Genomic DNA, 14,281 nt, shown 5'->3' on the forward strand with positions numbered 1-14,281 from the left:
CACTGCATCCTCCTGTGCCTAATCCGTATACTCTGCTAAGTCTGCTGCTGATAGAAGCCATGTGGCCCACTTGCCTGGACTTAAAAGATGCCTTTTTCAGTATAAAGCTGGCTCTGGAGAGCCAGAGTCTGTTTGCTTTCCAATATGAGAGACCAGACATGGAAACTGCGATCCATACACATGGACCAGGTTGCCACAGGGGTTCAAAACACCCGTGATTTTTGAAGAAGCGCTGGCTTGTGACCTCCAGAAATTCCTGACTGAAAAATTAGAATGTGTGCTGCTCCAATATGTCAATGACTTCCTTTTGGGACACCCTACACAGGAGGGCCACTCCCGAGGCATAGACTGTCTTTTATGACATCTAGAAACAGTCAACATGCCCTGCTCTGGCCACATACTGAGAGCTGGCTGCTCAACGCACGACTGAAGTCTAAAGAAACTCCTCGAGGGACTTATCTTAATTGGACTTTTGGACTTTGGGAAAGAGGAGGGAAATGTCACAGGGAAAAGTAAGGCCTGAGTAGAGAACCCAAGTGGCAGAGGGGCCATGCCTTGGAAAAAAATGAGGGTTCCCTACCTAGCCCTGAGTAAAAAATTAATAGTATTACATACTCATTATCAGCCCCTTCCCAGTGACACAGATGAATCAAGGATTTGATTCCCAAAAACACCAGTGGGGAATGTAATACCTAGCAAAAAGACCCCTAAAGGCCCCTAACTGTCTCAGCCTGAGTCCCTGCAAGTCTCAACCCTGCCCCCCAGCAAAATCCGGGAACAGGTTTCAGAATAGAATAAGGAAATTCCCCGAGTTCCCAAAAACTCCTAGCCACAGGTAAAACAATGGTGAAAGCTTACTCAAGCTGAGTTTCCCAAGCTGTCCTTGTGCCAACCGCCATGATGTAACCCCCTGAGCCAACCACCACACTGTAACCCTGCTCCAAGCTAACTGTCACGTTTTGCTTCTGTGCTCACTTGCTTGCCTGCCACACAGGACAAAGAGGGGTATAAAAATTAGCCTGCACTGCACTTTGGGGCCACCTGCCCTTTAGAGCAGTGGTCCCCAGTGCAGGTGTAATAAATCACCATCTGATGTATACCTGAAGTGGGGTCTGAGTTTTTCTTACAGGTGGCAATGGGTACAACATTCAAAGTGATTATACCTTTTCCATTCCCACCAGCACTGTATGAAGGGTTCCATTTTCCCCCCAAATCTTGGGCAATACTTGAAATGGTCACTCTTTTTAATTTTAACCATTCTGGCAAGAAACCATATAAATGTAAATAATGTGGAAGGGCCTTTATTCACAGCTATCTACTAATTGAGCGTCAAAGAAGTCATACGTGTAAGAAACCTCATGAATGTACAGAACATGGAAAGGCTTTTAGTAAGGGCTCAAGCTTTTTTTTTTTTTTTTTGAGACAGAGTCTCACTATGTTGCCCTGGGTAGAGTACTGTGGTGTCACAGCTCACAGCAACCTCAAACTCTTGGGCTCAAGCAATTCTCTTGCCTCCGCCTCCCAAGTAGCTGGTACTTCAGGTGCCCACTACAACGCCTGGCTATTTTTGTTGTTGTTTTTGCAGTTGTTTAGCTGGCCTGGGCCGGGTTCAAACCCACCACCCTTGGTGTATGAGGCTGGCACCATAACCACTGTGCTATGGGTGCTGAGCCTAAGCCTTCTTAACCATAAGAGAATCTGTAGTAGTAAGAAACTATCATTGGAAGGATTGTGGGAAGGCCTTTTTGTAGAGGCTCTCAACTTACACAGCATCAGAAAATTCATACTGGTGAGAAGTATACATATATACTGAGAAGCCACATGGTTGTAAAGAATGTAGGAAGACTTTTCAGCTTCATTCATACCTTATTCAGCATCAGATAATTCATATTGATTTGAAACCATATAAATGTAAGCAGTGTGGGAAAGCCTTCAGTCATGTTGGAGACCTTAAAACACATCAGTCAATACATGCTGTAGAGAAACCCTGTGAACGTGAGGAATGTGGAAAAACCTTTAGAATTAATTCTCAATTAATTTATCATCAGACATTCATACTGGTTTGAAACCCTATATATGTGAAGAATGTAAGAAGGCCTTTTGTTCCATTTTCAGTCTTTCTCAACATCAGAGAATTCATACTGGTGAAAAACTCTATGAATGTAAAGAATGTAGTAAAGCCTTTAATTGTAGTGATTAACTTAACTCAATATCAGAGAATTCATATGGGGATGAGGCCACACAAATGCAAGGAGTGTAGGAAGGCCTTCTCAGTCATTGCTATCAACTTACTCAGTATCAAAGATTTCATAGTGGTAAGAAATTCTTCTTATGAGTGGGAAAGCCTTTAGCCATGGCACATTCTTTACTATTCTCACTATTCTACCACCTCATGATTGGACAAGATTAAACTAGTTAACATAAAATATAAATCCTTGGAAAGGCATCTGGCATTTGGTATTGGCTTATTAAATATACTACCTTTTATGATGATTAGTATTACTAGAAATAAATTTATATGGAAGACTTAGCTTGAGGCTCTGTCTCAAAAAAAAAATGTTAAAAAAAGGCAGCGCCTGTGACTCAGTGAGTAGGGCGCTGGCCCCATATACCAAGGGTGGAGGGTTCGAACCTGCCCCTGGGCAAACTGCAACAACAACAACAAAAATAGCCAGGTGTCATGGTGGGTGCCTGTAGTCCCAGCTACTCGGGAAGCTGAGGCAAGAGAATCACCTAAGCCCAAGAGCTGGAGGTTGCTGTCAGCTATGATGCCACAGCACTCTACCAAGGGCGACAAAGTGAGACTTTGTCTCTAAAAAAAAAAAAAAAACTTTAAAAAATTGTATGAAATTTATTTATTTATTAGAGACAAAGTCTTGTTCTATAGCCTGGGCAGGATTGCTATGACCCAATCATAGCTCCCTGTAGCCTCAAACTTCTGGGCTCCAGTGACCCTCCTACCACAGCCTCCCAAGTATCTGCTACTACAGGTGTATGCCACCAGGCCTGGATAATATTTATTTTACCTTTTGTAGAGATGGGATCTTGCTGTATTGCCCAGGCTAGTTTTAAACTCCTGGTCTCAAATGATCCTACTACTTTGCTCTATCATCACTTTATATCATTCATTCTGGACAAAATGCCGTAGAATATATTAAATTAGATATTCTTAAATTCAGAATGATACCCCTGAAGATGAATGCTATAAATACATATGTATAAAAGAAATAATAATTATATATAACAATAATATGTATTTATTGAATGTTGGGAGTCTAGCTGTTGAAAAATTAAACCATATGTATATGGTTTAAAGAAATTTTTTCATAGTAAATGATATTGCACAGATGATATGCAATCCTCATTTGCTATAATTCAAAGGAATTAGAAATTAACAATTGGGTAGCCAAAAGACAAGTGTTGAGTTGGAAAAGTTTTTCCCAAGTTTATGAAAATATTTAGATTTATATACATAAAGAAAAGGCAAACTTTTTTTTTGAGACAGGGTCTCACTATGTTGTCCTCAGTAGAGTGCTGTGGCGTCACAGCTCACAGCAACCTTAACCTCTGGGGCTCAAGCGATTCTCTTGCCTCAGCCTCCCAAGTAGCTGGGACTATAGGCGCCTGCCATAATGCCCAGCTATTTTTGTTGTTGTTGTTGTTGTTGTTGTTGTTGTTGTTGTTGCAGTTGTCATTGCTGTTTTAGCTGGCCCAGGCCAGGTTCGAACCCACCAGCCTCGGTGTATGTGACCAGCACCCTACCCACTGAGCTACAGGCACTGCCCAGGATAACTTGTTAGTAAAAACAAACAGAAAATAACAAGCCTTGATGATAATATGAAGAAATTTGAACACTTATGCATTACTTGTAGGAATATAAAATAGTGCAACTGCTATAGAAACAGTATGTTGACACCTTAAAAATTTAAACAAAATTAACATATGATCCAGCAATTCCACTTCTATATACATATCCAAAAGAACTGAAAGCAGGGACTTGCAGAGATACTTGTACACCAATATTTATAGAAGTATTATTCACAATAGACAAAAGGTGGAAAGAATCCAGATATTCCTAATAGATGAGTAAACAAAATATAATCCATACACATGGTAGACTATTATTCAGCCTTAAGAATGAGCAAAAATTTGATACATGCTACAGCACGGATGAACCTTGAGAACACTACACTAAGTGAAATAAGCCAGAGCGGAAATGACAAATATTGTATGATTTAACTAATATGTGTATGAGAGACTAAAACAGTCAAATTTATAGAGACAAAAAATAATAGTTAGAAGGGGATTTGGGTGGAGGAACAGGGTGATGTGAGTTGTTATCTAATACGTACAGTTTCATTTGGGGGTAAGGAAATTTTTAGCAAATAGTTGTCATGATTTGCACAACAGTGCAAATGTACTTAATGCCACTTAATTGTACATTGAAAATTGTTACATATTATATGTTTTACCACAATACAAAATAATGAAGGAAACGCAGACTACAAAAAAAATTATAAAAATATAAATGAAGTCTATTATAATTTTTGATGTGGGTACATAATATCCAAGTAGAAATCATGAAGTAAATAATTAACAAACTTATCTATAAGAATAATAAAACTCCTATTTCAGCACACCCCTTTGGAAAGTTAAAAGGGTGTTAACTGAAAAATTTTTGTTCTAAACATGAGAAATGAAATATTATTGGACTGAGTTGATATAAAGTTTTATGTATCAATTTATAGATAATGTACCATTATGAAAATTAAGAATATAAATGGAGATTTGAGAAAAAAATTAAATTATGAATGTGGCCAGGCACAGTGGCTCATGCCTGTAATCCTAGCACTTTGGGAGGATGAGGTGGGTGGATTGCCTGAGCTCACAGGTTCAAGACCAATCTGAGCAAGAGTGAGACCTCATCTCTAAAAATAGCCGGGCACTGTGGTGGGTGCCTGTAGTCCTAGCTACTCGGGAGGCTGAGGCAAGAGGATCGCTTAAGTCCAAGAGTTTGAGGTTGCTGTGAGCTGTGACGCCATAGCACTCTACTGAGGGCGACAAAGTGAGACTCTGTCTCAAAAAAAAAAATTATGAATGTGTACATGAAAACGTATCCAAACCTATGATTAAAAATAAATAGAAATGGGGTGGCGCCTGTGACTCAAGGAGTAGGGCGCCGGCCCCATATGCCGGAGGTGGTGGGTTCAAACCCAGCCCCGGCCAAAAACCAGAAAAAAAATAAAAATAAAAATAATAAATAAATAAATAAATAGAAATGTTATAAAATAAGATGTCATGTTGTCCACTAAATTGGCAATGATTAAAAATAATATCCATTGTACAATAATTTTGATGTACATTAATCATATTTAATTGTGGTAGGCAATAATTCAGGTACAATCATGTATCATTTAATGATGATGGCGACACAGTCTGAGGATTCTGTTGTTAGGCGCTTTCATAATTGTGCGAACATAATGGAGTATACTTACACAAATCTAGGTGGTATAGCTTAGTACATACCTAGCTTATATGGTATAATCTATTGCTCCTAGGCTACAAACCACCACAGTATGTTACTTTACTGAATATTACAGGCAATTGTAACACAATGGTAAGGATTAGTGTACCTAAACATAGGAAATGTACAGTAAAAATACAACACAGATGTCAAAAAATGGTACACCTATTCAGGGCACTTACCATGAATGGAGCTTGTAGAACTGGAAGCTGTTCTGGGTGAGTCAGTGGTAAGGGAAAGTGAAGTCCTAGGACATTACTGGACACTATAGCAGACTTTATAAACACTGCACACTTAGCCTACACTAAGTTTATAAGAAATAGTTTTCTGTCTTCAATAATAAATTAACCTTACTTTACTATAACTTTTTGTTTTACTTTATAAACTTTTTGACTTTTTAATACTTTCTGTCTCGTGAAATAATATTTCGCTTAAAACATAAACACTAAAGTATTTCAGGAATGGAAAAAAAATATCCAAGGTACTCACTACTACTATAAAACCAGTTTATAATCACTCACACTTTCATATGAGAGATGAATCACAACTATAGCCCAGGATGAAGGAGGGAAGGGGAGGGGCCGGGAAGGGAGGGGGTGGGTCGATAGAGGGAGGGTAAATGGTGGGACCACACCTATGGAGCATATTGCAAGGGTACAAGTCAAATCTATCAAGTATAGAACACAAATGTCTTAACACTGTGATTAAGTAAATGAGGTGAAAGCTATGTTAATTAGTAACATGTAAGCACTCCAATTTGTACAAATAATCAACAGATTGAATCCCACAAAGGCATAAATGTATTCATGATCTATGTATATATGACTTAATAAAAAAATAATTATTTAAAAAATACCTTATTTTCGGGTGGTGCCTGTGTCTCACAGGGGCAGGGTGCCGGCCCCATATGCCAGAGGTGGCAGGTTCAAACCCGGCCCCAGCCAAAAAAATAAATAAATAAATAAATACATTATTCTAAAAAAAAAAAAAAAAACAACACATTGTATAGCAGTACAAAAAAATTTTTTTTTCTATTCTCCTTCTTCTTCTTTTTCTTTTCTTTTTTTTTTAAATATGGAACGCTTCACGAATTTGCGTGTCATCCTTGCGCAGGGGCCATGCTAATCTTCTCTGTATCGTTCCAATTTTAGTATATGTGCTGCCGAAGCGAGCACTTCTTTTTTTTTTTTTTAGACAGAGTCTCAAGCTGTCACCCTGGGTAGACTGCTATGGCATCACTGCTCACAGCAACCTCAAACTCTTGGGCTTAAGCAATCCTCTTGCCTCAGCCTCCCAAGTAGCTGGGAACTACAGGTGCCACCACAATGCCCAGCTATTCCTTCTTATTTTTATTTTTTTGTTTGTTTTGAGACAGAATCTCAATATGTCACCCTGGATAGAGTGTCGTGGTGTCGTAGCTCACAGCAACCTCCAACTCGGGCTCAAGCGATCCTCTTGCCTCAGTTTTTTTTTTTTTTTTTGCAGTTTTTGGCCAGGGCTGGGTTTGAACCCGCCACCTCTGGCATGTGGGGCTGATGCTTACTCCTTTGCGCCACAGGTGCTGCCCTTTTTTCCATTTTTATTAGAGATGGGGGTCTCGCTTTTGCTCAGGCTGGTCTGGAACTTGTGAAGTCAAGCAATCCACCTGCCGTGACCTCCCAGAGTGCTAGGATTACAGGCGTGAGCCACCATGCCTGCCCCCACACATTTTTTTTTTAATTTGAGAGACAGAATCTCACTTTGTCACCCAGGTGTGAGTACAGTGGCACAATCATAGTTCATTGCAGCCTCAATCTCCTGGGCTCAAGTGATCTCCTGCCCCAGCCTCCTGAGTATGTGGGATTACAGGCACATACCACCATCCCCAGATAATTTTTCAAATTTTTTTGTAGAGGTAAAAATGTTTTCACTATGTTTCCTAGGTTGGTCTTGAACTCCTGGTCTCAAGTGATCCTCCTTCCTCAGCCTCCCAAAGTGCTGGGATTACAGGTGTGAGCTACCATGCTCAGCTATTTTCTTTTTTTATAGGTGTATCCTTATTCTATAAGCATTTTCCATTTTTAAAACTTTTTAAAATTTTTTGTTAAAAACTAGGACATAAACACACACATTAACCCAGTCAGGATCATCAATACCACAGTCTTCCACCTCACATCTTGTCTCACAGGAAAGTCTTCAGGGGCAATAACACTCATGAACTGTTATCTCCCATGATAACAATGTTTTCTTCTGGCCAGGCATGGTGGCTCACTCCTGTAATCTCAGAACTGTGGAAGGCCAAGGTGGGTGGATCGCTTGAGTTCGTGAGTTTGAGACCAGCCTGAGCAAGAGCAAGACCCAATGTCTACCAAAAATAGAAAAATTAGCTGGATGTTGTGGCAGGCACCTATAGTTCCAGCTACTTGGGAGGCTGGGGCAAGAGGATTGCTTGAGCCCAAGAGTTTGAGGTTGCTGTGAGCTAGGACTCCACAGCACTCCATCCAGGGCAACAGAGTGAGACTCTGTCTCAAACAAAAAACAAACAAACAAAAAAGTCTTCTTCTGGAATACCTCTTGAAGGACTTACCTGAGGCATAAATAGAAGGACTACACTCAAAAATATGATTCTAAAAAAGTATACTATAGTTAATACATAAAGCAGTAACCACAATAAAGCTAGTACCATAGTCATGTATCATTATCAAGTATGTGCTGTACATAGTTGTATGTGCCATATTTTTATACCACAGGAGCCAAAAGGCAAAGGGAAGATTAGGATGCTGAAAAGATAAGCTTGCCTCAGCTGGTCAGGCAGTGAATCCAGACTAGAGGGTTGAAAATTAAGCCCCCTCAGCTCAACCCTTGACATACTGTCTGCTGCCTCATATCCTAGGAAAGTTTTGCTACAAGGTCTTTCGGTCTCTCTTGGTTTCCTCATTAAGCACTACCTGATAATTGCTCATGTTACTGTTTTCCCTGTGTCAAAAATTTCTTAGAGATATTCTCAATCCCCCTGTTGACACTGTCATTGCAACCAGTGACATAATTGTTGCACAGGGGGAATGAGGTCATGGTGTCCCAAACCTACAACTTGAGTCTCACACTCCAAGGCACAAACCCTGGCAGTGACAGGCTCACCATCCAGGTATCAGAGTTTAGCTTGGGTAAGTAAATCTTTTCCTCTTTTTCAATATGACATTAAAAAGTGTCTCTGTGGTTTCAGGAATCTTAAGGCTTTTGTTTAATCTATTTCAGGATTCTTAAAGGTGATGCCTCTTAATGGGTCTAACATGTCCTGTCATTTTTACCTATTTAGTTATCCTCTCTCCCCTCCTAATTTTTCTTGAGCTCCCCAAAACTTCCCACCCTTCCTTTCCCACTTTTAGACTTGCAGGAAATATCCTTCCTTTTCTCCATAATTAAGCCTTTTAAACTTTTTCTTTAAAATTGGACATCATAGCACCGCAGTTGCATGTCTGGCCTTAAGCACTAACATAGAAAATGTAGGTTTACTCTGTTTTGTTTCTTTTATTTAAAAGTTTATAGATTGGCTTTTAAAGAATTTATAAACACCTATCTCTTTGGGTGGTGTTAGGAAAAAAGCATCAACTCTATTCTCCCGGGTTCTTCTTAGATCACAAGAAAGGGATGTAATTGTTGACTCGGAGTTTCTCAAAGAGAGCTATGTTCCTGAATTTGTTTCTCAGAACCAATAATGGATGTAAAGCCACACATTTAACAAATCATCAACCATGAGCCTTTGGACTGTGGTATTAAGACAAGAGATTCTGGCTGGCACCTGTAACACAATGGTTACAGCGCCAGCCACATATACCAAGGGAGCCAGGTTCGAACCCGGCCCAGGCCAGCTAAACGACAATTACAACTGCAACAAAAAATAGCTGGGCGTTGTGCCAGGCGCCTTTAGTCCCAGCTACCTGGGAGGCTGAGGCAAGAGAATCGTTTGAGCCCATGAGTTTGAGGTTGCTGTGAGCTGTGACACCACGGCACCCTACCAAGGGTGACATAGTGAGACTCTGTTTCAAAAAAAAAAAAAAAGAAGACAGGAGATTCTGAGTTCTGAGCTCTAACTCAGGGTGGTTCCCTCTCACAAGCACAGGTCTGACCCCACCCTGACCTCCTGCTAGAAAGAAAATCAAACACTCCAGTGAGAAATTTGCTATCAGGGCAGGGGCAGCAAAAAAGCCATTGAGTGTAGTGTTATTTTTTAACACTGAACTGTTGGTCCATGTAGGAGCCACATGAAGGCTGCCACCTTGCTTCTTCCCACCTGGCTATAAGCCAATGCTCAAGGAAAGGAAAACCAAAATCAACTAACTTCCTCACTTCAAAGCTGCCTTTTCTGCCTGAGAATCTGACTCTATTATTTCCCATTAAATGACTGACTCCTCCCTTTTATTGCCTATTATACGTAATGCTCTTTTTTTTTTTTTCTTGACAAAGGAAACTGATTTCCAAAATCTTTGCATGTATATGTTCTTATTCTTTATATTTGGATTATTCTATGTCTGTGTCCATTAGTCAAATAAAATGTACATTAGGGCAAGAATTTTGACTATAATTATTCATCTATACTAAGAGATGCAACACTATGACCCACAGGCCAATCTGCCCTTCTGTTTTTTAAGGCTAAAATTAAGAATGGCTTTTACAGTATTAATATACTTTTTAAAAATGAATAATATTTTGTGACAGTAGAAAATCCCAAAATTCAAATTTCAAAGTTCGTAAGTAAAGTTTTATTGAAGCAGCTGTGCTGGATGGTTTCTGTGTTGATTATGGCAACTTTCACACTGCCTGGGCAGAGCTGAGTAGTTGTGGCCACAGAACCTAAGATATTTGCTATATGGCCCTTCACAGGGAAAGTTTGCTGATTCCTTTTCTGTGCTCAATGCAATGAACAATGCCTGACAGATACCAGGATCTGTTGGTCCAAGTTTAGTATATCATCCAGACATAGGCATTTACCTCAAGAGATGGACTTTATTTATTTATTTATTTATTTATTTGAGACAGGGTCTCACTCAGTCACCCTGGATAGACTGTCATGGAGTCATAGCTCACAGCAACCTCAAACTTCTGGGTTCAAGCAATTCTCTTGCCTCAGCCTCCCATGTAGCTGGAACAATAGCCACCCACTGCTAAGAGACCTGCTAGTTTTTCTATTTTTAGTAGAGATGAGGTCACACTCTTGCTCAGGCTGGTCTCAAACTCCTGAACTCAAGCCATCCACTCACTCAAGCCTCCCAGAGTGCTAGGCTTACAGGCATAGACCACTGCACCTGGCCTACGAGATGAACTTTTAAAAGAAAACACTTTCTCTCAGCAATGGGAAAAGAATCAGACCTCCATGAAGAGTGTTGAAGTCAAATTCATTCAGAGATGAATCTTTGAAATTAAAATTTTTTTTTTTTTGGTCTGCCTGTGTTATTTCAAAAGATCTGTCTTCAAGTTCTGAAATTCTTCTGCTCAGTCTAGTCTGATATTGAAGCTCTCAATCCTATTATGTCATTCATTGAATTGTTGATTTAGCAGTGTCCCATAAATCCTGTAGGCTTTCTACACTTTTCTATACTTTTTTTCATTCATTGAATTCTTTAGCTATAGGATTATTTGGTTCTTTTTTATATCTATTACTTTGTTGAATTTCTTATTCAAATTATGAATTGTTTCCCTGATTTCATCGAATTATCTGTATTCTCTTATATCTCACTGATTTTAAGATTATTGAGTTTTTTCTGGCATTTCATCTATTTCCTTGTGATTGGGGTCTGTTACTGGAGAATTCCTCTGTTCTTTTGAAGGTGTTATGTTTCCTTGATTTTTCATGTTTGATGTTTTCCTACATTGATTTCTACACATCTGATGAAAGCGTCAGCTCTTATTTTATGGGGTCGTTTTGTAAGAAAAGACTTAAGGTACCAGTTTGGTGAGATGCATTGGCCTTGGTTCTAGGTGGACACAGTAGTGCAGTGTCCTTGTAGTTTGTGATCCACAATAGTGACATCTGTGTTTCAGTAGCCTAGGCTGAGTCTGTGGTGACAGTGTTGTAGATTTGCCAGGAGTGGGCTCATTGGACTGTTTCTTAAGTCAAGGGTATTCATATGCACATGGTGATTCAGCCAAATTGGGCTCTGGCTTGATGGAGTTAGGGCTGTGGTACTATTTCTCGGGCCCAGGAGCTAGGTCCAAGGATGGTTGACCATTCTGGGGGTGGGTTCACCAGGGGTGGGGATGGGCAGGCCCTGTGTGTGGGCCTGAGGGCTTTGGAAAGGCCAGGGGAATCTTTGGAGGGCTTAGAGGAATTATGGAGATGTTCTGCTTCCCTGGCCTGGAGGCATGTCAGCTGCTCATTGGCTTGGAGATATCTCACACTCAGGGCAGGATATACAGCAGTTTGGCTGGCTAAAGGGTTAATTCACCTTGGGTGGGGCTTTCAGACTCTTCTTCCAGCTGCAAGTGTGGGTAGTGGGCATTGGTTTCTCTGCTCTGAAGGACCAGATTTACAGCTGATCCTGGGCCCAGGCTCTGCAGAGTCAGGGTGTGGTGTTAAGCCACATGTACGGGCTTGGAATAATGGAGGAGCCCCAAGGCTAGACACATGCAGTAGCTACTGGCCCCCAGAGCAGGCCACACTCCAGAGATGGTGCTGGTCTCAAAATGGCACTGTGCTATAGCAGCTTGGCCCATAGGGGTGGGTGGGGAGTGGGGAAATGCACATTGCACTCTAATCCACAACAATGCAGTTGTGTGAATTCCCAGCAGTTCTCAACAATTGCACTTGTGAGGACTGTGTGATTCTCCTGTAGTTAAGAATTGTAGGTATTTGCAATAGCGGTGAAAGCTAGTGGGATTCTGCTTTTTCCTCACAAGGGGAAGTCTCTCCTGATTCCACGTAAGGGAAATGGGGCTGCAGAGTTAGGTGCCTCCACATTGTGGCCTTCCTGGGTTTCCAGTCATCACAGTTGCCTCTCCAAATGCCCAGTGCACTCCATTGCTCTTCCTTTGACACTTCAAATATTAGCTGTTTAATCATGAACTTGGTCCTTACTTGTTGGGGGTCAGGTGCTAAATGTCTCTAGTTAATTATCTTGGTGATGTCAGTCCAAGTTTCAACTTTTCATAACATATTTGTGTATATTTTTGGTAATAAATGATAAACAAGTATCTAATGTATCTTATGCATTCATAACATATGTTTTTTTTTATTTTTTATTTTTTGTAGAGACAGAGTCTCACTGTACCGCCCTCAGGTAGAGTGCTGTGGCGTCACACGGCTCACAGCAACCTCTAACTCTTGGGCTTACACGATTCTCTTGCCTCAGCCTCTGGAGCAGCTGGGACTACAGGCACCCGCCACAACGCCCGGCTATTTTTTTGTTGCAATTTGGCCGGGGCTGGGTTTGAACCCACCACTCTCGGCATATGGGGCCGGCGCCCTACTCACTGAGCCACAGGCGCCGCCCACATATGTTTTTCTTAATTTTTAAAATATTTCTAGGCTATATGATTTCAGTTTTTTCAAGTTGTCACAAATATCCAAACATTTTCTAATATATATATATATATATTTTTTTTTTTTTGCAGTTTTTGGCCAGGGCTGGGTTTGAACCCACTACCTCCGGCATATGGGGCGGGCGCCATTTTCTAATATATTTATTGAAAAGAATTTGTGTATAAGTGACCCACATAGCTCAAACCCATGTTATTCAAGAGTCAACTATATCTAAATTGTATTAGATCCTATAATTAATATAGAGGTTATTTAAAGTATACAGGATTGTGTGGGTTATGTGCAAATACTACACCATTTTATATACAGGACTTGAGCATTGCAAATTTTGGTATCCTTGGGTGTCCTAAAAGCAATCCCCTGCAGATACCAAGGGACAAGTGTACAATTTGGAGGAGAACTAGCTTACTTATTCAACATATGTAGTTTGTATTTATAGTTTGTTTCAAGATCTGCAAATCCAATAATACTAAGGTTAAACTCATAATATGTCCTTGTAAATATTAAGTGAAGGTAAATTTTGTTCAAAAATGCATTTGTCACACTAAGGAAAATAATACACTTTTTATATTTCTCTCTAGATTTCTCTGGCTCTAAATAAACTTTTCCTCAGTATTGACATGGTTTCCAATGAGTTCGTAATTGGGATGTTCTTCTTCTTCCAGACTGGAGTTGGACTCCTAGGTAATTTGCCACTCCTTTATCTTTATATAGTCACTTTCTTTATTAAACACAGTCAAAGACCCACAGACCTAATTCTCACCCATCTGACTGTAGCCAACTCCCTTGTTCTTTTCTCAAGGGGAGTCCATCACACATTGGCTGCTTTTGGCTTGAAATATTTCCTCGGAGACGTTGAGTGTAAACTTTGTTTTTATATTCACAGAGTGGCCCGGGGGGCTTCTCTCTGCACCACCTGTACCTTGAGTGTCTTTCAGGGTATTATTGTTAGCCCTACTAATTCTGTGTGGGTAGAATTAAAACCGAAAGCCTTGAAATTTGTTCAAGCCCCCTGTTTCCTCTGTTGGATTCTTCATTTCCTCATAAATATCATTGTGCCACTGAAAGTGATTAGCCCAAGGAAAACTACAAACATTACAGTAAAGGATTTTGGATTGTGTTTTACCAGACCACACAATTCGTTTGTGAGCTTACTCTATGCATTCCTATTTTCCTTCCTTGATATTCTGTTTTTGGGAACCATGGGCTGGGCCAGCGGTTCCATAGTGTTCTTCCTACGAAGA

General features: G+C 40.3%; 1 non-coding gene across 1 annotated transcript; it reads right to left on the reverse strand.

The window, feature by feature from the left end:
* Window positions 1-6,592: 6,592 nt before the first annotated feature.
* LOC128597795 (U6 spliceosomal RNA) lies at window positions 6,593-6,699 on the reverse strand. The gene has a single exon (XR_008383354.1). It is a non-coding gene; the product is annotated as a U6 spliceosomal RNA (small nuclear RNA).
* Between the last annotated feature and the right edge of the window lie 7,582 nt (window positions 6,700-14,281).

This window comes from Nycticebus coucang, chromosome 10 (assembly GCF_027406575.1).
Source record: "Nycticebus coucang isolate mNycCou1 chromosome 10, mNycCou1.pri, whole genome shotgun sequence".
NCBI lineage: Eukaryota > Metazoa > Chordata > Mammalia > Primates > Lorisidae > Nycticebus > Nycticebus coucang.